The sequence below is a fragment of the Bison bison genome, unplaced genomic scaffold, assembly GCF_000754665.1.
Source record: "Bison bison bison isolate TAMUID 2011002044 unplaced genomic scaffold, Bison_UMD1.0 scf7180017853731, whole genome shotgun sequence".
Lineage (NCBI taxonomy): Eukaryota > Metazoa > Chordata > Mammalia > Artiodactyla > Bovidae > Bison > Bison bison.
Window position 1 is genome coordinate 1,762,542 of NW_011484304.1, and position 26,873 is coordinate 1,789,414.

Here is a 26,873-nt window from a genome sequence, read left to right on the forward strand (position 1 = left end):
ACTATTTCAGTTATGGCCAGTGCTATCTAGAATGAGCTGGAAACCTCATCACATAAGTCACTCTGTATCTTCTTACAAGTTGGGCCAATTCTGTACCTCCTGCCCACATCTCTGAATGGTTAACAACTGCTCATGAGCAGAAGGGGGATGGAGGAGGGGAGGAGATAGTCTTACCCCCAACAGAGTTTATGGAAGCTCAGGAACATATCCCATACACAACTTAAGCCTCATGTTTATGTCTGGGAATATATTAAATGCCATCTGCCTAACCATTTGCCATGTTATAAATTAAGGCGACATCAACAATGCTACAATGCCAAGGAGCACTCTGCTGCCTTCCAGTTTGATATTAAATGGGTTTTGTTACCAAACTCTCCTTACAAACAAGAAAAGAACAGTTGTAAGCCTTCTGGAGGAGCAGATGGTCCCGGAGGCTTCCCAACGCTGGCTTGCTGTGAAAGTTACAGGGTTTACATTTTCTTTTCTCTAAAGAGTTGTCTGAGTTATGGCTGCTATGCGGGAGAGCGAACATTGGGTGGGGGTGTTTAAACTGTGGCCCTGCCACTTTCTTGCTGTGTGAACTTTGGTAGGTTACTTAATGTCTTGGAATCTCAGTTTTGTCACCTGTAAAATGGGGGTAACAACATCAACCTCAAGATATAAATGAGAAAACTCAGGGTTCCTCTAACTGCCCTTGAGTTCCAAGGAAGAATATATTTTCCCCTTGACCTAATGCACATACACACTCACACACATAATTGAAACAAAGCTTTCATTAGCAAAGCTAATCCTTGCAACACATGATATACTTCACACTGCTATGTTCAAAATGGATAACTAACAAGGACCTATTGTATAGCACATGGAACTCTCCTCAATTTGTATGGCAGCCTGGATGGGAGGTGGATCTGGGGGAGAATGGATACATGTATATGTTGGCTGAGCCCCTTTACTGTTCACCAGAAACTACCACAACATTGTTAATCAGCTATACACCAATGCAAAATCAAAAGTTTAAAGTTTGAAAAAAAAGGAAAAAACATAAAGATTGTTTATTCATTTATTTATGTATTTATTTTTGAAACATAAAAAACACATACTGCATATGTATTGAAAATAAAGTTAGCAGGGAGAAAAGAAGCCAGACTTTTCTTGCAAAGTCAGTTTGATTTACGAGGTTGCTTTGACCAAGAGGACTGACTTGACTAATTAGATTGTACCATGTACACATAAATTAAATGTATTCATAAATTAAATGAGTAAAATCAAGATAGTGTATTTAAATACAGGAAAAAGTGCTTGACAGGTGAAAGTTATGCAGTGAATGCTAGCAGATAATATGGTGATCACTGGCATTATTATTGATCGTGGCAAAGTGATGTGAAGAGGTAGAATATAAAACCACATCAATCTGTTCCCACAAATCCAGTCAGTAGGCTAGTTCTTTCCTAACCTCGAATTCTATCTACTAACAAAAGCAGTAGCATTTTAGTCTTTCCAGTGTCCAGCCCAGTACAGTGATAGAAACTCCAGTGCTTACTCCCAGAGGAGACTCTCCCCTCTTTCAGCTCCCGCAAGGAGCTGCCTCCCACAAGGTCAGCTTCTCTCTCTTCCTCACTTTCCTGCTATTTCAGAGTCCCCAGCAGGACTAACCCCCCATGTCCATGACAATGACCTGCTCTGCTCATGAATGCACCCTGTATTAGAGTGTTTCCTTCCCCATCTCTCTTCCTTCCTCCCCTACCAGTGCTTCTTGGGATCACCTTCAAATAAAAAAAAAACTACTTACTTGCACTCACACTCTTGTCTCAGGGTCTACTTCTGGGAGAACGCATCCTCAGGCAGTCCCCTGCACATAATCCATCCTTAAAGTGCCTGTGAAATCAGCCTCAGGACAGATAGAGGGGTAATAGGACAGGTGGCTCAGTGGTAAAGAATCCTCCTGCCAATGCAAGAGACACAGGAGATGCAGCTTTGATCCCTAGGTTATGAAGATCCCCTGGAGGAGGAAATGGCAACCCACTCCAGTATTCTTGCCTGGAGAATCCCACGGACAGAGGAGCCTAGCGGGCTGCAGTTCTTGGGGTCGCAAAGAGTCGGACACGACTTGGCACACACCCATGATAATGGCTATGGACATCACTCAATGTGTGGCAAATAATAAATTATTAAAGTAAAAACTAGGAATGTTCAGGCCTGCTCACTGTTCTGTTTAGGACCTATAGACTTACCGAAGCTACGTTCACTCATGCTGGCTCCGGTCCTTGCTGGGAACAAGTAAAGATGGTGCACCAGTCCTCGCCTTGAGCAGAGGCCAACCTTGAGGACTTAGCTGCTTTTCCCCTTTGTCATTTCCTCTTTGCATGGATGGAACCTCTGACCCTACACGGGTCTGAGTGGTGAAAGGCTTCTTCCAATAATGCACGACATCTATCTCTCCATCTTTTTTTTGTTGTTTCTTTGCCAACTAAAGTGCTCTGATCTCAAACATGGTGAAAAAATTATTTGCTTATCTTTCTTAAAACATATCTAATACCCTACAGGTTTAGAAGTGCTAAACCACCCCTTGTATAACTCACTGGAGTGCCCACAAAACTACATTTTCTTCAGACAAAACATATCTTTTATTGGGCTTGTGTCTGTGATAATGATGCAGGTGAATTTTATCATTCCTTTCACCCTACTGGTAATGAACAAATTCACTGCGTATTACTTTGGACTTGATCTCTGGCAAAACACTACTGGAACAAACAATTTGATTTGTCAACACCTTTACAAGGGCTCCTCAATCAATGTCACAAATCCAAATTTAAACAGCAAAGTACATTTGACTGCAAGACCCTAGACTGATTAGAGCTCCGAGTTCAGAGAATTGCTCCAGACAGGGCAGCAATCAGATTATTAACTCCACTTGAAAATACTCTCTGCTGCCCGGGATTAGCATGCATATTTTGATATAGATCGATAAGCAATCTCCTTTCTATAAGAAATGCCTGCAACATTCATTTGGCTGATCAAAGGCAGATATCAGCTGGCTGTGACAGCTAGCTATTGTTTCCCCGCTTTCTTTACAGAAGAGCCTCTATTAAAAAAATTCTCTGGCTCTTTTTCGGCTAATAGTGGAAGCCAACAGAGAGTCACAAAATCCCATCTCCTTCTCGATACTGAAACACAATTAGTGCAGAAGGGACTTGAGTCCTTTCTGTGCTAACTTAACCCATTTCCACTGTGTTCACTGACAAGAAATGGCAAGTTTCTTCTCCTCCCGTCCGTCCCCCATTCCCTTCCACTCTGACATTGTTCATGGCTGTAGTGGTCCCAGTCTGGGACTGTTAGAAGGATGGGCCCCATCCTTTGGCATCTAGTTGCTTCCTTGATGAGGTCAAAGTTCATATGTGAAAACTCTGATACCGTATTAAATGAGTTAGCTCAGCTTTAGATTCTGGTTGTGGACACAGAATTGATTCATTGCTTTAAAAGCTGTTATTCAGTCCCTTAACCTTTATCTCTCTCCCCACTTCTTTTCTAAAATATCATTTTCTTGTTGGAAATAATTTTTATTTGCATTCTCTGCCTGTTTTCTCCACCTCAAACTCTTTTCCCCTCACCTACAGCTTTCTTGTACTACTAGCTCACTAACGAAAACCTAACTTACACATCAGTTGTTCCCTTCTGTCTGAAGATCCCAATAAATAAAAGCAAGATACAGTCCCTCTCAAGACAGATGGCTAAGGGACAAATGTGGGTTACAGAATAGTTTGCACAGTGTTATTTAGTTTTTATTTAAAAAACAAAAGTATGCTTGTGTTTATATGTGTCTATATACATACATTCACTACATGTATATGTTTGCTATGTATATGCATACAAACACACACGCACACAAACACACATACACGAGAAATTCTACAGTCATTGGTTATAGAAGGATGATTAATGGAGAGCTTATGTTCTGCTTCTCTGTTTCTGTTCTCTTAGGATTTTTAAGCTTTTGTGTTATAATTCAGGAAATGAATGACCTTAAGAATGTGAATCAGAAATGTCTCACATATTCTTACTATGTATATGCTCTGATTTGTTTCTAAACTTTTTGCCATGAGATGTCAAAATGTTTCTCTTGGATCGTGAAGTCCCTGAAAGCGCTTTTTGATGGCTAGCTCTCAGCGAGCACATCACCGGGCTTGTGTCAATAATATGGCAACTGCTAGGTGTATTTGGAGAAGGGAATGGCAGACCACTTCAGTATTCTTGCCTTGAGAACCCCATGAACAGCATGAAAAGGCAAAAAGATATGACACTGAAAGATGAACTCCCCAGGTTGGTAGTTCCCCAATATGCTCCTGGAGAAGAGTGGAGAATTAACTCCAGAAAGAATGAAGACATGGAGCCAAAGCAAAAACAGTGCCCAATTGTAATGTGACTAATGGAAGTAAAATCCAGTGCTATAAAGAACAAAATTGCATAGGAATCTGGAATGTTAGGTCCATGAATCAAGGTAAATTAGAAGTGGTCAAACAGGAGATGGCAAGAGTGAACAACAACATTTTAGGAATCAGTGAACTACAATGGACCAGAATGGGCAAATTTAACTCAGATGACCATTATATCTACTATTGTGGGCAAGAATCCCTTAGAAGAAATGGAGTAGCCCTCATAGTCAACAAAAGAGACCAAAATGCAGTATTTGAGTGCAATCTCAAAAACGACAGAATGATCTCTGTTCATTTCCAAGGCAAACCAATCAATATCACAATAATCCAAGACTATGCCCCAACCACTAATGCCGAAGAAGCTTAAGTTGAATGGTTCTATGATGACCTACAAGACCTTGTAAAACTAACACCAAAAAAAGATGTCCTTTTCATCACAGGGGACTGGAATGCAAAAGTAGGAAGTCAAGAAATACCTGGAGCAACAGATAAGTTTGGCCTTAGAGTACAAAATGAAGCAGGGCAAAGGCTAACAACACACTGGTCATAGCAAACACCCTTGTCCAACAACACAAGAGATGACTCTACACATGGACATCACCAGATGGTCAATATTGAAATCAGATCAATTATATTCTTCACAACCAAAGATGCAGAAGCTCTGCTGCTGCTGCATCACTTCAGTCGTGTCCGACTCTGTGCGACCCCATAGACGGCAGCCAACCAAGCTTCCCCTCCTTGGGATTCTCCAGGCAAGAACACTGGAGTGGGTTGCCATTTCCTTCTCCAATGCATGAAAGTGAAAAGTGAAAGTGAAGGCACTCACTCGTGTTTGACTCTAGCGACCCCATGAACTGCAGCCTCCCAGGCTCCTCCGTCCATGGGATTTTCTAGGCAAAAGTACTGGAGTTGGGTGTCATTGCCTTCTCCGGGAGAAGCTCTATACAGTCAGCAAAAATAAGACCAGGTGCTGACTGTGGCTCAGTTCATGAACTCCTTATTGCAAAATTCAGACTTAAATTGAAGAAAGTAGGGAAAACTATCCACGTTTGACCTAAATCAAATCCCTTACTATTATACAGTGGAAGTGACAGATAGATTCAAGGGATTCAATCTGATAGACAGAGTGCCTGAAGAACTATGGATGGAGGTTCATGACATTGTTCAGGAGGTGGTGATCAAGACCATCCTCAAGAAAGAGAAATGCAAAAAGGCAAAATGGTTGTCTAAGTAGGCCTTACAAACAGCTATGAAAAGAAGAGAAGTGAAAGGCAACATAGAAAAGGAAAGATATACCCATCTGAATGCAGAGTTCCAAAGAATAGCAAGGAGAGATTAAAAAAAAGAAAAGCCTTCCTCAATGATCAATGGAAAGAAAATAGAATAGGAAAGACTAGAGATCTCTTCAAGAAAACTAGAGATACCAAGGGGATATTTCATGTAAAGATGAGCACAATAAAGGACAGAAATGGTGTGGACCTAACAGAAGCAGAAGATATTAAGAAGAGGTGGCAAGAATACACATAAAAACTATACAAAAATATATTAATGACCCAGATAACCACCTAGAGCCAGACATCCCAGAATGAGAAATCAAGTGGGCCTTAGGAAGCATCACTATGAGCAAAGCTAGTGGAGGTGATGGAATTCCAGCTGACCTATTTCAAATCCTAAAAGATGATGCTGTGAAAGTGCTGCATTCAATATGCCAGCAAATTTGGAAAACTCAGCAGTGGCCACAGGACTGGAAAAGGTCAGTTTTCATTCCAATCCTAAAGAAAGGCAAAGGCAATGTCAAACTAGTGAACAAATGCACTCTTCTCACACGCTAGCAAAGTAATGTTCAGAGTTCTCCAAGCCAGGCTTTGATACTATGTGAACTGAGAAATTCCCAATGTTCAAGCTGAATTTAGAAAAGGCAAAGGAACCAGAGATCAAATTGCCAACATCCATTGAATCATCGAAAATGCAAAAGAGTTCCAGAAAAATATCTACTTCTGCTTTATTGACTATGCCAAAGCCTTTGACTGTGTAGATCACGACAAAGTGTGGAAAAGTCTTCAAGAGATGGGAATACCAGACCACCTGACCTGTCTCCTGAGAAATCTATATGCAGGTCAAGAAGCAACAGTTAGAACTGGACATGGAACAACAGACTGTTTCCAAATTGGGAAAGGATTACGTCAAGGCTATATATTGCCACCCTGCATATTCAACTTATATGCAGAGTACATCATGCAAAATACCAGGCTGGATGAAGCACAAGCTAGAATCAAGATTGCCAGGAGAAATATCAATAAACTCATATATGTGGATGACACCACCCTTATGGCAGAAAATGAAGAGGAATCAAAGAGCCTCTTGATGAAAGTGAAAGAGGAGAGTGAAAAAGCTAGCTTAAAACTCAACATTCAAATAAAGAAGATCATGGCATCTGGTCCCATCACTTCATGGCAAATAGATGGCAAACAATGGAAACAGTGATAGACTTTATTTTTGGGGGCTCCAAAATCACTGCAAATGGTGACTGCAGCCATGAAATTAAGACACTTGCTCCTTGGAAGAAAAGTTATGACCAACCTAGACAGCATATTAAAAAGCAGAGACATTACTTTGCCAGCAAAGGTCCATCTAGTCAAAGCTATGGTTTTTACAGTAATCGTGTATGGATGTGAGAGTTGGACCATGAACAAAGCTTAATGCTGAAGAACTGATGCTTTTGAACTGTGGTGTTGGAGAAGACTCTTGAGAGTCCCTTGGAGTGTAAGGAGATCAAATCAATCAATCCTAAAGGAAATCAGTCCTGAATATTCAGTGGAAGGACTGATGTTGAAGCTGAAACTCCAATACTGGCCACCTGATGTGAAGAACTGACTCATTGGAGAAGACCCTGATGTTGGGAATGATTGAAGGCGGGAAGAGAGGGGGACAACAGAGGATGAGATGGTTGGGTAGCATCACCAACTCAATGGACATGAGTTTGAGCAAGGTCCAGAAGTTGGTGATGGACAGGAATGTCTGGCTTACTGCAGTCCATGGGGTTGCAATGAGTTGGATACGACTGAGTGACTTAACTGAACTGAACTGAACTGAACTGAGGTGTGTGGTAAGAGGGTGGTGACATACTCTGAAGGATTATTTGATTTGTTTTAAAATCTCACAGGATCTAAATGGACTATGGGGAAGTAGAGCTTCAAGGAGTGAAAATATACATTTTAGTATGGCTTAAAATAAATGCACTTGTCATCTGAGGTATACCTGAAACCACACAAATAGATAATATCCAGATTGAAAACTGTAATAAAGAGGTAAAAGTATGCACTAATATATAATTTTAGAACACTTAAATCTTTGAAGTAATTAAAACACTGAGTATTTCCTTGAAATCTTTAATTTTTCTCTCTGTCAATATAATATTTGATATATTAAATATTTGAAATATCTCTGAAAAGGGATATAATAAGCGTAAGCTTTGTCCAAGTAACTTCAAATGTGCTGAAAGTGGCATTTAGGGACATCCTTTGAGTTTCTTAAGACAGATATCCTTTATAGGTTTACATTATCCTGGGCTTCCCAGGTGGCACTAGTGGTAAGGAATCTGCCTGCCCATGCAGGAGACACAAGACACGCAGGTTTGATCCCTGGGTGGAGAAGATCCCCTGGAGGAAGGCACAGCAACCCACTCCAATATTCTTACCTGAATAATCCCAAGGACAGAGGAGCCTGGCAGGCTACAGTCCATGGGATTGCAAAGAGTCAGACATGACTGAGCACAGCACAGCAACTGCAATCTTCCCAGTAACGTGGTGGGCTAATTCCCACCTTGCAGATATTTATTCCCATCTTAGAGATAAGGAAACTGCGGTTCAAATAGCTGAATCAATTACCCATGACTTTCGATTTAGATCTGACTAGAAGCTGGGAAGAAGAGAGACTTAAACTTCAATGGCATCTGGAAGCACCTTACACCTTATGATGTAATTAATTTTTAGTGTCAAAAAACCAAGTTGTAAAAGTGGCATTCGTGAAAATATCTCTTTCTCAGGAATACAACAGAATTGATCCTTATGATTGATGTGGAATCTTGCTTGGAGAGTCATACTTCTGACATACTCATAGGAACTGGAGGACTCTGCCATTTCTGATAAACTTTAGTTATATTGATTTAGAAAATGTTGGACTTCCCTGGAAGCTCAGATGGTAAAGCATCTGCCTTCAGTGCAGGAGACCTGGGTTCGATCCGTGGGTCAGGAAGATCCCCTGGAGAAGGAAATGGCAACCCACTCCAGTGTTCTTGCCTGGAAAATTCCATGGATGGAGGAGCCTGGTAGGCTACAGTCCATGGGGTCGCAAAGAGTCGGATTTAGGCCCAATAAATAATTATATTTGATAGAAATGTATATAAACATGACTTAGTAGGGGCAGGCTTGCATCTCTTTCTGATTAAAACATGCATCCTGGCTGAACCTCTTACTTGTTGGGCAACTTTGGTCAAATTTCTTAACTTCTCTGTGATTTCTTTGCTAAACAGGATGGTAATAATGGTGTCTACCTTGTGTGGTTGCTGTGAGGTTTAAGCAAGATGACATGTGCGAAGTTCTTGAAATAGCACTGGAACATGCTATTTTTAAACTTGTATTGATAACATTTATTTTGTACTCATTTTTAAACTTACTTCAGTTGCATTTCCAGTTTATATATAATTTAACAGACACATTATAGCTTGTGAGTTATTTGCAAAAACTGAACTGATGTACACACCTTTTCTTAGAGATAAAAAAGCACATAAGGAATGAACATGAGATGCAGGGCCACCTCTGGTAATTACACAACAATTTAGCTCTGTGCAGCCACTGTAATAGAAGGTTGTTGCTGTCGTTTAGTCACTAAGTCATGTCCAACTCTTTTGTGACCCCATGGACTATAACTACCAGGCTCCTCTGTCCATGGGATTTCTCAGGCAAGAATGCTCGTGTCGGTTGCCATTTCTTTTTCCAGGGGATCTTCCCAACCCAGAAATTCAACCTGCATCTCCTGCATTACAGGCAGATTCTTTACCACTGAGCCGCCTGGGAAGCCCATAATAGAAGGGCTTTATTTCTTTACTTATTTACTCAATAAATATTAGGAGTTATTAGGAACAGCAACAATACATTTCCTCAAGCCTTGGTTTTCTTATCTATCCAATCAGGAGCTAGAAAAAAAAACGGAGTTTTTTTCTTTTTTAAATGGGTCTTTCCACTTATAACATTTTCTGATTGATTAGGTTGTTTTTCCCTCTGTTGTAAAGACATAAATCTTTAGCTGCAGATATTGAAAATGGCTATATCTGTTCCCAACATTCTTAAATTTTCAAAATAATTTCATATACTTTATCTCTCATGAATCATCCTAAGATGAGGTGAATGCAGAATTATTTAAGAAATATTTATTAAGCATCGACTGTGTGCCAAGGCATCATGTTAGGTGCTAACATACCAAAATGCTAATGTGTTTGCCCTCTGGAACCTCATAGTCTCATGAAAAATTATTAGTCTAGTTTGAAATAAAGGCATGTAGAAATGAAGCAAATTTCTCTTTAATCATCAAAACCTGGGGCTTCTTCATTCCCAGTTTTGTTCCATGAAGATAGTGGGCTTGTGGCCTGCAAGCCACAAAGGTCTCAGGAAGGAAGGAAAGGCAGGAGGGAGGGAAGGACAGTTTTACTCAGGATCAGTTGACGATGGTTAACTGTAACACGGGGCTGGAGTTCTAGCTGGAATTATAAAAGGGAAAACAGTTTAATCATCATCTAATAAACACAATTTAACTAGTATGGGGGACCTGTCCAAATAGTCTGTCCAAGAAGGAAGCTACTAGCTTTGTCATTCTTGACCTTGATTTGTACGTATTATGCTTGTTTTCATTATGCTCTTACCCCTATAACTTTAGGTTTGAAAATTCAGCTTTCCATGTGCCTGAGCTTGTTCCTGAAACCATCAGACCTAGCCACCTCGAAGGCCATGGACTTACAAAGGAAAGCATTTTTCATAAGGTCTTGCCACATGAGAACCTAACTGAAGTAGGAACTCACTTCCTAGTAGCAGGTATTAAGGTTCTCTGGACTTCCACGATGCCAATTTACATGTCAGTCATTTTCTTGGCACTCTAAGTGGCAAACCCTCAAAAGTGTCATTGTCAGAAAAGACAACAAATTCCCCTTGCCAGGCCAATTGGGTTTTGCTGTCTTGGTGCTGTGTGGTAACTGCCTGCCTTGGGCATTTTCCTAAGCACCTTCCTGCTACAATCTGTTATATATAATGACTTGGCAAATGTATTTCTTCTTCCCTGACTGAGGAAGAAAAATGGTTTTCATTTCTAGTCCAATAATATAGGACTTCTGCAGCAAGAAAAGTGAATCTAACTTTTTGATCCACCTAGTCAAGCCAAAAAGGACATTAGGATCATGTTACTAACCATCTAGGCCTGTGTCCTATATCAAATCATGGCTTTTTCCTTGTGAGAATGATGCTGTTGACAAGGATTCAGACAATTTAAGGGCACGCCTGATGAAAAATCTCGTTTTTCTCCTTGGCCTGCCACAGATAAATCAAATGCAAAGTTTGTGAGAATCACAATGGGTGTCCCTTTGTGGGGACACGTTCTCCTTCTGAAGTGAAAGATTAAGTGCAAGAGGCAATCCAGATTATTGGATAACTGTAAAAATCAATGAATGAAAAATATTCTTCTCTGTTGAATGGGGTAATTTATTCTCATCAATGGCACAAGAGGTCAGAGAATGGTTCTTGCTTCATTAGTTCCCTCATGGCAAGACACGTCTGGGGCCACCCGAGGGACTGTCTATACTAGGACATGGTCAACATCCCCAACTTGTAGTGTTATTGGAAGTAAAAGTTGCTGAAAGACAGTAAATTGCTATGTTTCCTAATACTCAGATGATTTACTTAGTGTGCGGGGACAAATGCCATCCTTACACTGCCTGGTTTGATTTGTAAAATTATAGTGATTTGTGAGTCTACATAATAAAGGTCAAGAGTCACATCATCTTGCCCATAGGACTTCCTTCCAAATGTATTTTGGAAGACATTTTCTATAAGTATCCCAGGGTCCAACACATATAAGTTATTTAATAAATGTTTCTTAACGTCTCTACATTTTAAAAAAATGTATATTTGTGTTTGGCACATAATAGGTATTCATTAATAAACAGCTATTTTTAATAAGGAAATTATATCATATGCTATTAATTATAATAATGTGCTTTTTGTCCTAGATCTAATCTTTATAATCCAGTGGGAGAAGCATTAGAACTATACATATGATTTCACATACTATGATGCAAGCAAGGATAAATGTATGCACAAAGTATTACAATCACACAGAAGAGAAGGGGGTAGTTGAGGAAAGCCTTATAATGGAGGTAATGGCTGAGCAGATTTGAAAGATGAAGAGGAGTTAGGGAGGTGAGGGTGGGTAAGCAGAGAAAAGTATTTCATGCCAAAGGAAACTCTGTGAAAAGACACAAAGGCACAAATACTCAGAGTTTGTGTGCCAAACTGTAAGTAAATCAGTTTTGGAAGATTATGGTTTATCTTAATGGCTAAACATTCCATATGCACAGTGTGGAAAACAATGTGAATTCTGCTTTGGTTGCATAGTTTTCTATAAATTGAAAATTAGATATAGTTGGCTAATGGTTCTCTTAAAGTCTTTTATGTTCTTACTGACTTTCTCTCTACTTGCTATATTGATTATTAAGAATTATTGAAATCTCCAAATGTTACTGTGGATCTTTTTTTTTTTTACAGTTTTATCAGTCTTGTTTCATCTATTTTGAACATCTACTACTAAATGTATAAACTCTTAACATCACAAAAATATTCCTGATGAAATTAACTTCTTTATCATTATGAAGTTACTTTCTTGTGTTTAGTAATACTGTTTGCTCTGAAATCTACTTTGGCTGGCATTCCTATTCTTTTGCTTTTAGCCTATTTATGTCTATTCAGTGGCTCAGCTAGTTAAGACTGCCTGCAATGTGGGAGACTTGGGTTTGATCCCTGGGTAGGGAAGATCCCTGGGTTGGGAAGATCCCCTGAAGAAGGGAAAGGCTATTCACTCCGGTATTCTGGCCTGGAGAATTCCATGGGCTATATAGTCCATGGGGTCACAAAGAATTGGACAGGACTCAGCGACTTTCACTTTCATTTTAAAGTACAGCTATTGTAGGCAGCATATAGTTGGGTTCTTGTTTGTTCATCCAACTTGACAACCTCTGCTTTTTAATTAGACTGTTTAGACCATTTACATTTAATATAATTATTGGCATAATTAATATAAATATATTATTTTACTAGTTGCTTTTTACTGATTTCATTTATTCATATTCATTTTTCCTTCTTTTTCCAAGAGTTTGGTATTAAGTACTTTTTATTACTCCTTTTTTATCTCCTTAGCTGATTTTTTAACTATAACTGTTTTGTTATTTTACTGGCTGCTTTAGAATTTCTGTGCACTTTAAACTTACCACTATCTACCTTCAAGTAATATTTACCAATTCATGTAGCCTAAAAGAACTTTTGAATAATTACCCTCACTCCTCCTTTCTCAGTCATTGTGTTATTGTTACCATACATTTTATTTCTATATATGCTATAAACTTTACATCACATTATTAACCTTATATCACATTAGTATCAATTCTCATATAAAGAGTTAGTTATACTTTAAATACTTAAATAACAACAACAACAAAAACTTACATATATATATCCATGTGGTTATCATTTCTGGAACTCTGAATTTGTGTGTGTGTGTAGATCCTTATTCCCATTTGGTACCACTTCTATCTGCCTGAAGGACTTACTTTAATGTTTCTCACACTGTGAGTCTCCTCCAAGATTTTGCTTTTCTGGGAAAAAAAAAAAAAACTTTTTTTACTTTACATATTAAACTTTATATTTTATATAACAGTTTCAGATTCACAGAAAAATTGTGAAGATAGGTGGGAGGTGAGATAGAAAGAGAGAGAAACTAGCACTTAGAGGATACCATTTGAGTTGCACTAGCTATAGTCCAGAAAATACATTTCAGACCCAGTACATGGGAATGACAGTGGAGAGGAAAGGTAGACTTCAAAAATGATTAGGAAGTGCATGTGCTAGGAATTGTGGGTTGGCAGCCAAATGACTGTGGTGGTGATGAGCTTATCCATCTATGTCCTGTCAGGAAAACATGAACCACTTTGGATTTTTAAGCCAAGAGGAGTTTAGCTCAAGGTATTAGTTATAACATTTTGGGGAAAGCTGGAACATCAAAACAGGAAATAGATATTATCTGGAAACTGCAAACCTACTACTGCCTCTGGGATGGAGCCCAAAAACCCCAATTCACTGCTCCTGTTACTGGAAGCATAAACTTATGGTGCTAACCAGTGATCTATGCCGTTGACCCTAATACTAGTGGAGCTGTTGCTGAGATGCTGCTGGAAACCCAGATGCTGAAGCTGTGTGAGAGTCACCTCTGCTACTGTTTGCAGAAGTGTCACCAAAAGTAGACAAGCTTCTAGCTTGTCTCTGCCTTCTACCCTGTCAAGAATGCTGCCTCCTGGAACCAAGTAGGCAAGGAGATTTAAGTAAAAAGAATTTGCAGACTTTCACATTAAGAGGTACAGAGCAAACAGAAGAATGGATATGAGATGAGAGGCCACAATATATGATATATATTTGGCATAGAAAGTAAGAGATGGGGGTATGGTTTCTATTTGTGCTGAAGAAGGAGATACTGGAAAGTTATCCCAGGGATCTATCAGTTATATCACGTTTCTTGTTCCATAGGAAGGCTAAAATCACCTCTCAGCTCAAAGAGAGAAAACTTGGTGCCTGGACTCAAAAAGTGCACAGTTCCAAATGGGTCAGGCCACCATTACATGCTTTCCTGTCATAACAGGTAATTGCAACTAAGGCTTCCCTAGTGGCTCAGTGGTAAAGAATCTGCCTGCCAATGCAGGAGACACAGGTTCAGTCTCTGGGTTGGGAAGATCCCCTGAAGAAGGAAATGGCAACCCACTCCAGTATGCTTGCCTGGGAAATCCCATGGACACAGGAACCTGGAAAGCTACAGTCAACAGAGCTGCAAAAGAGTCAGATATGAATTAGGGACTCAACAACAATTGTAATTAAATCATTAAGTCAGACTATAAACTCTGTGAGGGTAGAATGTGTTTGCCTTGCATGCATAGTGGTAAATAGCTTAGCCGTATTTGACTTTTGTGACCCTATGGATCGTAGCCCTCCAGGCTCTTCTGTCCATGGGATTCTTTAGGAAAGAACGCTGGAGTGGGTTTCCATTCCCTCCTCCAGGAGAATCTTCCCAAGCCAGGGATTAAACCGGTGTCACTTACGTTTCCTGCATTGGCAGGTGGGTTCTTTACCACTAACGCCATTTGGGGAATCTGTGTTTGCCTTGGTTACACCTGTATCTCAGCATCTTTAATGGTCTATAGTATAGTATAGTGTTAGTTGCTCAGTAGTGTCCATCTCTCTGCAACCCCATAGACTGTAGCCCACCAGGCTCCTCTGTCCATGGAATTCTCTAGGCAAGAATATTGGAGTAGGTAGCCATTCCCTTCTCCAGGGGATCTTCCCAATCCAGGGATCAAACCTGGGTGTCCTGCATTAAAGGCAAATTCTTTACCATCTGAGCCACCAGGGTAGTCCCTTTAATGATCTGCTGCTGCTGCTAAGTCCCTTCATTGATCTGCTGCTGCTGCTAAGTCCCTTCAGTTGTGTCCGACTCTTAGCGACTCCACGGACTACAGCCCACCAGGCTCCTCCGTCCACGGGATTTTCCAGGCAAGAGTACTGGAGTGGGTTGCCATTGCCTTCTCCGCTTTAGTGGTCTAATACATAGTAAATACTCAACAAATATTTGTTAACCAAGTGCATGAGTGACTGTTGAGTGAATCCTGTTAGGGAGACTGGACACATAGGTAAAACAAAGAAAAATGTCACCCAATAGTTGCAATAGGACAGAAGAGATTGCAAAACTCTGGATGGTCAGATGGATCTGAAGGTGAGGGAAGGTCATGAGTGAGGGGGAACTGGAGAAGCCTTGCATAGAGTGTATCTGTGTGTCTGGAGCTGAACTGAACAGGAGGGAGAGGCAGGTCTTGGCCTTTCTCTGGAAACTCCTATGAAGGAGAAACTTAGTGAAAAGAGTACGGGGCCGCTTTGTGTACAGGGTGTTCTATATTTCTCCTCTTGCCATCTAGAAAAGAATGACTCCCTGTTTTCATTGGGAAATACAGAGACTTTTCCTACGATGAGAGCAGAGGCTTTGTGGTGATTAATTTTAGCTTGGATTATGGATATGTAATAATAAAGGCCATTTAAAAACTGATTATAGATGTTTATTTTTAAAGCACTAAAATGCTGAAACCCCATGCTCAACTAGAGTAAAAAGCTTAATTAAAAGCAGAACCTTTCTAAAGGGCAATCGGACCTAGTATCCATATAAAACCCCCACACTGGGCATAGGAGACACCAACAACCCAAAGGCCAACAATAAATGCACCCCATAAAACCAGAAATAAAATGAGCTCTGTCTGAGGCATGCAGCAAGGGGAGGGGCGGCCCCGCGGCTGTATAATTGTCCAGCCCTCACCTCATTGAGGCCAATTACCTAGGGGAGGATTAGAAACTGACCTGGAGGTGACCACTTGTGCTTTAAAGTGGAAATCCAAAGTGGAAAGAGCTCGCCCAAGGGATGAGGGCTGGAGGTGTGACAAGACCCAGGGGCATGGGCACCAAGGAGTGTTCTGGCTCCTTCTGCCCTCACCTTCCCAGGAGAGGCATCCTGGATTTTCTGACTCACCCGGTGATGAGGTCAGCAATCCCTGTCCACACTGTAGGACCTGCTGGAGTCAAGAGCTGGATTTAAGGAAAATGCCAGGGAGCCCTGTGAGCACACAGAAGGCAGTGCCACAAGGTGGGGTAAAGGGGAATGAATGGAAAGACTCACTCCCCTGTGTGTGGTCCCAGAACGGCAGCCTCAACACTACCTGAGAGCTGGTTGGACATACTCAGGCCACTCTCCAGAACCACTGAAGCAGAATCTGCATTTGAAGGAGATTCCAAGGTGGACCGAGACTAAATAAAAATGCTCTCCGCATCTGTATCATGGCCATGCTTACCCCAGCATCCCCAGCTCTGAAGAGGGAATATAGAGGAGGAAGAATGAGCTGTGCAGATCAGAAAGGGCCTTCAAAAGGCAGATATGTCAGATTAATGTTAGGGGAAATGACAGAGATGTTCCTGCTGTGCAGATTAAAAGAGTTGCTATAAAAGGAGACCCAAGATCGACACACCTCCACCTCCCACAATCTCTAGAAAATAAACAACGGACACATATGGGTGGAGCTTACAAGTGTGGCTCAGAGTCAGACTGCCCTGGGATTTGCCAGCATGCCACTGCTTGGTTGGTAGTCTAGCAAATTATATCACCTTTTTGTGCCCTAGTTTCCCCATCTGAAACATGGGGATGTTATAGGATATTACTTGAGTCAAGACATAACGCGTAGACAACAGTGCTTTCTCCCAACCAAGTGCTCTGTAAATGATAACCACTGTTATTATCTTACGTAGCATCCTGGAGAGTCACTGAAATAATGCACCGAAAGGAACAGCAGCATTACTTACCTTGTTGAGTTGCCAAGTAAGTAAAACAAGAGACCTGAAATGGGTCCACAGAGGAGTAAGGATTTAAGAGCGATTTATGGATGTCATCGTTGCCACTGCCATTATCGTCATTGTTTGAGGACCATGTCCACAAATCATGCCCCCCGCATTAAATATCCTGAGCATCCACAAGGCCCACCCAAAGTTCTGCAGATGAAATTCTCAGCAGAGCTAATGTATAAAAGCAAACCCATACCCCTCCACACACACACACACACACACATGTGTACATGTGCTCACACACACAAACACACCACACAAACACAAACACATCATATTTAACTCCCTGGCAGCTATGTGCGAAATGACCTTCCTGGGAAGAGATGGGATGACAAGGAGACAGGTAGAGCATCTGACCACACAGTCAAGGAAAGCTAACTTGGAGCAGCAATTCTACAGCAGATCCTACAGGAGAATGAGAAACAGCATCCATTTCTTCCCAGGAGGGGCTCTCCAGACATCCAAGCTTACTTGCTCTCTGAAGGGACACTGGTTGGAAACTCTGCTCGAACAATATTCTACAAGAAAGGGCTATGTTCAGAGGGGTCTTCTGAACCCCTGGCCTTCCCAGGATTCTCTTTCCTTCCAAAGCCCTTCCTATAGACGGAAGCGTTCATGCAATCTTGAAAAGCTCCCTCAGAGCAAAGAAGGTTGAGGATGACCTTATATAAGAGGAGCTCAGGCTCAGAGGAATGAAGTGATTGGCAAGGGTCACATGGCCCACTGGAGCTCTGGTCACATGTTTTGACCCCTCATTTAGGATGACAGTACCCCAGATAATGTTTATTCAGCCATCTATCCAGTGACCCTCCCCACTGTACACTCTGGTGAACAAGGATTCTGTTTCCTTCCATTGCTATTGTCCCAGAATCTAGTGGGCTTTGTTGGTGGCTCAGACGGTAAAGAATCCACCTGCAATGCAGGAAACCTGGGTTCAGTCCCTGGGTTGGGAAGATCCCCTGGAGACAGAAATGGCAACCCACTCCAGTATTCTTGCCTGGAGAACTCCATGGACAGAAGAGCCTGGTGGGTTACAGTCCGTGGGGAGCAAAGAGTTGGATACAACTCAGCGACTAACACTTTCACTTTCCAGCATCTAGTACAATGTTCTATATACACATACTTCTTAATGTATATTCAGTCAATAAATCTCGGATAAACTCTTAAACTGGACTCGATCACCCAACAGCATAGAGAACCCTGGCACTGCCCTTAGAAAAAAGCACTAGAGTGAAGGGACACACAGGGGACTGACACAGCTGTCTGTGTCTGGCAAAGTCACTTTGAGTAGATACCTGCCAGTGTGTCCCACTGCAGGATAATAATAATATTAACTGCTCATGACTGAGTCGAAAGCCCTGTGCCATGAAATGGACATGTTTTGTCTCACAGCAGCCATGAATTGGAGATATGATCCCCATTTTACTTGTGTGACAACTGGGCTTCTGAGAAGCAAACAACTAGAGATCATGGAGTTAATGATAGAGGTGCAAGTCCAGGAGAGGCTACCTTATTCTGAGCTTGTTTTCTCTCCATGCACGAAACTGTCTGATGAGAGGTGCTGTTAAACTTGCTGGGCTTCTAGTAAATTTCCATCGCATCTCCATTAACCATAGGCCATTGCTATGGTTAATGTATAAGAGCAAATTACTGTTGGAAAATTTTCCTTTCAGAGGCTGGCCTCTCTCAGAAACTATCTCCTGATGGATGTAATTGTCAGGGCACAGGGGACCACCCCTCCCACCACTGTCCACCCAGCTATCTCTCCACTACACAAAAATTTGTTGACACTTCCTAATGGCTGGTAATGTGCCAGTGAATGTGTGTGGGTTTGGGAATGAGCTGTGGATTAGGGTGGGGAAGCAAGAAAGCTAGTAAAGGCAACATATTTCCTGCCTCCTAGGATCGTGTAGTCTAGGTTAGAAAGAGGTAAACATAATTGTGATAATACTAACAATAACTGTGCTAAGTTGCTTCAATCATGTCTGACTCTTTATGACTCCATGGACTGTTGGCTGCCAGGCTCCTCTGTCCATGGGATTTTCCAGGCAAGAATACTGGAGCGGGTTGTCATTTCCTTCTCCAGAGCATCTTCCTGACCCAGGGATCGAACCCGTGTCTCTTACATCTCCTGCACTGGCAGGTGGGTTCTTTACCACTAGCACCACCTGGGTCAGGAAGATCCAGGCTGAGGATGATAAGAGACGAATAGGTCCTTCCCAGGGGAGGGGGATTTCAATAAACTCTGTAAGGCTGCTGCTGCTGCTAAGTCCCCTCAGTCGTGTCCGACTCTGTGCAACCCCATAGACGGCAGCCCACCAGGCTTCCCGTCCCTGGGATTCTCCAGGCAAGAACACTGGAGTGGGTTGCCATTTCCTTCTCCAATGCATGAAAGTGAAAAGTGAAAGTGAAGTCACTCAGTCGTGTCCGACCCTCAGCGACCCCATGGACTGCAGCCTACCAAGCTCCTCCGTCCATGGGATTTTCCAGGCAGGAGTCCCGGAGTGGGGTGCCATTGCCTTCTCCACTGTTAAGGCTAGAAGGAAATTTTCTGAAGGAGGAGCCTGCATTTGAGGTGGACATTAGGGTACAAATTAGATTTTGGTAGGTAGAAAAATATAGAATAAAAAAAGACCATCCTAGCCAGAAAGGACAACACAGGTAAATGAAAAAGTGAACGTCACGGGTGAAGGCCTCTGATGGATTATGGTTCCCTCGCTGGTCTGCCTTAGTCTTGAGACTGTTCACTTTTAGTTACTCTTTTGGGTTAAAAACAGAGAGGTCCATTTACAGTACTGGTACAGCACTAGGAAAAAATGCCGTATTCAGGCCTATGAACTTCCGTCTGCTTGGGAAAGGAACTGAAGAGAACTATACACCAGGAATTGGGGAAGGAAATGGCAACCCACTCCAGTGTTCTTGCCTGGAAAATCCCAGGGACGGGGAAGCCTGGTGGGCTGCCGTCTATGGGGTCGCACAGAGTCGGACACGATGGAATCGACTTAGCAGTAGCAGCAGCAGGACACCAGGAATATGCACTACTAGAGCGGATGTTAGAGCAGGAACAGGAGTGACAGGGATACTACTGCCTCCTTCTAAATCCAGCGGACATAACCAATCGATAACAGCATTGCTTCAGAAGCCTTTCACACCAGCACTTTCCCACCCGCTAGCAGTTGACAGGAGTTTGTATACAAACTGCATCCCATTTGCCCTCCCTGTGACAATGCATAAGGTACCCAGAGAGAAGTCTCCAGGGGTCAGATGATTAGGGTTTGAGTCCTAGATTTACTACTTCCTGGCTTTGTCACCTTAGGTTATTGGGCTGATCCTCTGAACTATGTGCCTGAAAAATGAAAATGTTAGTCGTTCAGTCATGTCTGACTCTGAGACCCCATGGACTGTGGCCCACTGGGCTCCTCTGTCCATGGGATTCTCGAGGCAAGAATACTGGAGTGGGTTGCCATTTCCTTCTCCAGGGGATCTTCCCTACCCATGGATCAAACCTGGGTGGCCCACATTGTAGGCAGATTTTTCACCCTCTAACCACCCATTTGCAGATGGGAAGGACATTTTCTGGATCCTATAGTAGAGACAGTGTTACATGTTTGCTTAATCCTATTTTCTTCTCTTTGTGGATGCATAGAGACCCCACTCCAGTACTTTTGCCTGGAGAATCCTGTGGATGGAGGAGCCTGGTGGGCTGCAGTCCATGGGGTCACTAGAGTTGGACACAACTGAGCGACTTCACTTTCACTTTTCACTTTCATGCATTGGAGAAGGAAATGGCAACCCACTCCAGTGTTCTTGCCTGGAGAATCCCAGGGACGGGGAAGCCTGGTGGGCTGCTGTCTATGGGGTCGCACAGAGTCGGACACGACTAAAGCGACGCAGCAGCAGCAGCAGCAGAGAAACAGCATCCTCTAGCCTCCTCTGCAGTTGAATGAGGCCAGGTGTCTGATCTGGCCAGTGGAATGCAAGATGGAAGGGACATATGCAACTTCAGGCTTAATCCTAACCTCCAGGTCCTCTGTCCTTTCATCTGCAGACTGCTCCCTGGAGGACTCTGAGGCTCTTGGATAAGGAAATCAGCTCAGGTGGAAGCAGCCTGAGTGCCTGAGTCATTGCAGGGAAGGCGTCCCATCACACTCTCAATTAGAGTTTATGTGAATGAGAAATCAGCTCCTATTTGATTAAGCTAATGAGACTTTGGAGTTTGCATGGCAGTTACCACTCCCTACCCCAACTATTGGGCTTCCCAGGTGGTACTAGTGGTAAAGAACCCAACTGCCAGTGCATGAGATGTTCGATTCCTGGGTCAGGGAGATCCCCTAGAGGAGGGCATGACAACCTACTTCAGTACTCTTGCCTGGAGAATCCCATGAACAGAGGAGCCTGGCAGGCTGCAGTCCATAGGGTCACAAAGAGTAGGACATGACTGAAGTAACTTAGCATGCATGAATGTACATCCCAACTCTTAAAGTACAAACACATGACTTCATTTGAGTGCCTAAACAGCTCTTTCTGGAAGGTATAATTCTCCCTATTTTGCTATTTCATTGGTGACAAAACCATGGCTCAAAGAGTTCAGACAGTGACCCTAGTGCTCTGCTTTGGAAGGTGATGGAGTTTGAAAGCCGCCTCTACCTCCAAAGACCTTAATCTTTATTCAGTACTTGGAATCTTACAAGTAAGCCCCATAGGTAGTACAAGAATTTGAGGTTTGATGAGTTCATGGAGAGGAACAGATTTATAAACATTTACGAAGGAAATGTGCAGAGGCTGGTTATGACAGTAATGGTGAAAAGACAGGGCAGGCCAGTTTTACCCACTGGAGAAGCAGCCTGAATTCAGATGGTCCCCAAAGCTCAGATGTACAGAAGGAAGGGTGAAGAAGCCTCAGAAGCAGAAACCCTGCACCCCTGAGGAGTCAGTGGGATTGGGAGAGGGGTGGGCTGGGAGAGGGTGAGCAGAATAATTATAATGGCACAGCAGTAAATGAGCATACTTTTAAGTATCAGCCTGATTTACAGGTTCCACCCACTTAATTGCTTCTTTCATAAACTGTGCACATTCCATACATCATGGGAAAACATTAAAGAAAGAATCTTCAAGTAAAATATTAAAGGCGAATGGCCTCTTCAAGGGACAGCCACCCACTACTTCCCAGTGTGGCCAGGTGTGGGGTCTGAACGGGCAGAGACCTTACGTGGGAGTGACTTCTCTCCCCCACCTCTCTGAAGCTGGCCAAGCCTGTGCCTGAGTCTGAAGGAACAGGGAGGGGACTTGTGGCCCTCAGCTGCAGTCCTGGCTTCTGGCCTTGTTCCCATTTGCCAAGATTAATAAAGCCTCCAAAAGCAGGCAAAGCTTTGCACAGGAACTTCGCTTCAAGCCCAGCCCTGCAATTATGAGAAAGGACCTCATCATAAATCCCCCAAGGTGATCATGGCTTGGCATAGAGGAAACCTTGTTGGGCTGTTCAAAGACTTGAAAGATGCTGCCTAAAGAGGATTTTGGTTTACTTTAAAAAGCTGTAAAACTGTCCTTCACATCTTTGGGTCTGAATATCTGTGCATTGTCAACCATAAAAACAAGAAAAGTGGATCTTCTGCTTCACACTGGAGGATGTTATTAAACTGCTTTCTGTAATCGATCGATAACGTTTTTCCTGACCACCTACTGCATGCACCACTCTCTTAGGCAGTATGGAGAATGAGACATGGTTTCTACTTTTAAGGTGTTTTCAACTTGGGAGGGGGCTTCCCAAGTGGTGCTAGTGGTAAAGAACCAGCCTGTCAATGCATGAGACATAAGAGACACATGTTCGATCCCTGGGTTGGGAAGATCCCCTGGAGCAGGGCATGGCAACCCACTCCAGTATTCTTGCCTGGAGAGACCCATGGACAGAGGAGCCTGGCGGGCTACAGTCCGTAGGGTCTCACAGAGTCAGACATGACTGAGGCAACTTAGCATGCACATTCGCCAACTTGGGAGAAGAAGTAAAAAACACAAGTAGCATTCAGCAATCATTCATGCAATTATTGGAGACTTCGATGGACCACTCAGTGTGAGGCACAGGGTAGATATGCAGATGGAGAGAGGGGAAATATTTTAGTTCAGGCTTCTACAATCCATTATCATAGACCAGGTGGTTTATGCACAACATTATTTATTTTTTGCATTTTAAAGGCTGGAAGTCAGCATGGTCAGATCCTAGTAAGAGCATGTTTCTGAGATGCAGACTGTTTACTCCTCACTGTGTCCTCATATGGCAGAGAAGGCGCCAGACAACGCTTTGGGGTTTCTTCATAAGGGCACTGTGGGTCCTTGTTCATGAAGGGTCTTGTCCTTGTCCATAAGGGTCTTGTTCATGAAGGCCCCACTCTCAAGACCTAATCACCTTTAAAAGTCTGACCTCCTAACACTATCACATTGGGGGTTGGAATTTCAGCATATAAATTATTTTTTGGAGGGGACACAAACATTCAGTCCATTGCAGATAGCTGTGGGGACATATAACTACTCTTGTGATGGTAATGTTTAATAACCTGCTCACAGAGAAGGAAGAAGATCACTGGCTTGCAGTCTTTGCTGTGGTATAAATACTCCCCACACTTTGGCCACATGATACAAATAGCCAACTCGTTGGAAAAGACCCTGATGCTGGGAAAGATTGAAGGCAGAAGGAGAAGACGGTGACAGAGGATGAAATGGTTGGATGGCATCACTAATGCAATGGACATGAACTTGGACAAACTCCAGAAGTGGTGAGGGGCAGGGAAGCTTGCCAAAGCTGCGATCTGTGGCGTTGTGAAGAGTAGGATACAACTTAGCAACTGAACAATGAAAAACAAATACGTTCAACATGGATACAGCCAATGTCAAGCCAGCAAAGTGATGTCACTGAAAGGAGGGTTGGGAAGATATTACACAGTAGGATCTCTTTTGAGCACAACATAATGAAAAACTAGATTGCATGGTACATACAGTCAATATCTTGCAGTATGGAGGAGGAGGAGGAGGTCAGAGTAGACTTTCATTCAGGAAAGGGTTCTTTGGCCAACACGGATAGGACCCAGACATTCAGGATGACCAAGCTTGGCAGAGGACGAAGAAAGACTTTCTAGACCCGTTGTTGTTTATTCGCTCAGTTGTGTCTAACTCTTTGAGACCCATGGACTGCAGCATGTGAGGCTTCCCTACCCTTCACCATCTCCCAGAGTTTGCTCAAACTCATGTCCATTGAGTCAGTGATACCATCAAACCATCTCATCCTCTGTTGTCCCCTTCTCCTCCTGCCTTCAATCTTTCCTAGCATCAGGATCTTTTCCAATGAATCAGCTCTTCACATCAGGAGGCCAAAGTATTAGAGCTTCAGCATCAGTCCCTCCAATGAATATCCAGGGTTGATTTCCTTTAGGATTGACAGGTTTGATCTCCTTGCTGTCTACGGGACTCTCAAGAGTCTTCTTCAACACTACGGTTCGAAGGCATCATCAGTTCTTCAGTGCTCAGCCTTTTTTATTGTCCAGATCTCACATCCATACATAACTACTGGAAAAACCATAGCTTTGATTAGATGGACCATTGTAGGAAAAGTATCATCTCTCCTTTTTAATGTGCTGTCTAGGTTTGTCATTGCTTTTCTTCCAAGGAGCAAGAGTCTTTTAATTTCATGGCTGTAGTCACCATCCACAGTTATTTTGGAGCCTAAGAAAATAAAGTTAGTCACTGTTTCCATTGCTTCCCCATCTATTTGCCATGAAGGGATGGGACCAGATGCGATGATCTTAGTTTTCTGAATATTGAGTTTTAAGCCGGCTTTTTCACTCTCCGCTTTCACCTTCATCAAGAGGCTCATTAATTCCTCTTTGCTTTCTGCCATAAGGGTGGTGTCATCTGCATAACTAAGGTTATTGATATTTCTCCCTGCAATCTTGATTCCAATTTGTGCTTCTTCCAGCCAAGCATTTCACATGATGTACTATGCATATAAGTTAGATAAGCAAGGTGACAATATACAGCCTTGAGGTACTCCTTTCCCAATTTGGAACTAGTTCATTGTTCCATGCCCAGTTCTAACTGTTGCTTCTTGACCTGCATACAGATTTCTCAGGAGGCAGGTCAGGTGCTCTAGTATTCCTATCTCTTTAAGAATTTTCCACAGTTTGCTGTGATCACACAGTCAAAGGTTTTAGCATAGTCAATGAAGTAGAAGATTTTTTTTCTGGAATTCTCTAGCTTTTTCTATGATACAATGGGTGTTGGAAATTTGCTCTCTGATTCCTCTGCCTTTTCTAAATCCAACCTGAGCATCTGGAAGTTCTCAGTTTACATATTGTTGAAGCCTAGCTTGAAGGATTTTGAGCATTACTTTGCTAGTGTGTGAGATGAGTGCAATTGTGCAGTAGTTTGAGCATTCTTTGGCATTGCCTTTCTTTGGGATTGGAATGAAAACTGACCTTTTCCAGTCCTGTGGCCACTGCCAAGTTTACCAAATTTGCTAGCATATTGTGTGCAGCACTTTAACAGCATCATCTTTTAGGATTTGAAATAGCTCAGCTGGAATTCCATCATCTCAACTAGCTTTGTTCACTGTGATGCTTCCTAAGGCCCACTTGACTTCATACTCCAGGATGTCTGGCTCTAGGTGACTGAATATACCATCATGGTTATCTGGGTCATTAAGATCTTTTTTATATAGTTCTGTGTATTCTTCCACCCCTTCTTAATAGTTTCTGCTTCTGTTAACTCCATGCCATTTATCTCCTTTATTGTGTCTATCTTTGCATGAAATGTTCCCTTGGCATCTCTAATTTTCGTGAAGAGATGAGATGTCAACAAAAGCAAAGAAACAAAGACAAGAATGGATGAAGGGTTAATGTGTTACTGGAAACAGATTGAATTGGGAAGCCAGAACACCAAAAGGCCAGAGAGCAGGTTTCAAAATTATGGCCTAAATTCTGTGTGCCATCTTGGCTAAAGAAGAAGATTTGGTTACCTTGGAGGCCCACAGGGGTCCATTCTGGTTCAGGTAACCAAAGCCTGCCCTGGTACCATGGATGTGCTCCCCATGACACAATCAGTTCCAGGGTAAATGGCATGTCTAAAGCCATGTCTAATGATGGTGTGTCTAATGATAATTATAATAATAGCAAACACTTATGAGCATCTGTTTCATGTCAGAAATGTACAAACTGCCTCCCAGCTTATTTATTACTCAAAACCTAATGAGTGGGCTTCCCTAGTGGTCCAGTGGTTAAGAATCCACCTTGCAATGTCAGGGCCACCAGTTCGATCCCTGGTCCAGGAAGATCCCACATGCTGTGGAGCACCTAAGCCCATGTACCACAGCTCCTGAGCCTTGCACTTAGAGCCTGTGCTCTGCATCAGGAGACACTGCTGCAATGAGAATCCCTCACACCACAACTGGAGGGTAGCCCCCACCTCCTGGAACTAGAGAAAGCCTGCACAGCAGCGAAGACTCACCGCAGATTTAAATAAATAAATAAACAGCCTAAAGAAATGAGTGCTATTACTAAACCCATTTTACAGGTCAGGAATCCAAGGTAGCAAAAGCTTAGGTAATTGTCAGGACCCCCTTGCCTGGGATCACACAGCTCACAATGACAAAAATAAGATTTGACCCCAGGCAGCTTGGCTCTGAGCCTTCCCTCTTAACCACTCTTGTTTTTTCCTTTTATTT

General features: G+C 42.5%; 1 long non-coding RNA gene across 1 annotated transcript in view; it reads right to left on the minus strand.

The window, feature by feature from the left end:
* Positions 1 to 9,935: 9,935 nt before the first annotated feature.
* Positions 9,936 to 26,873, minus strand: part of LOC104999652 — a 47,223-nt gene continuing 30,285 nt past the window's right edge. The window contains exons 2-3 of the long non-coding RNA XR_826636.1: positions 13,193 to 13,341; positions 9,936 to 10,185 (exon numbers count right to left, since the gene is read on the minus strand). This is a non-coding gene — a long non-coding RNA (uncharacterized LOC104999652). The remainder of the gene's footprint in view (positions 10,186 to 13,192; positions 13,342 to 26,873) is intronic.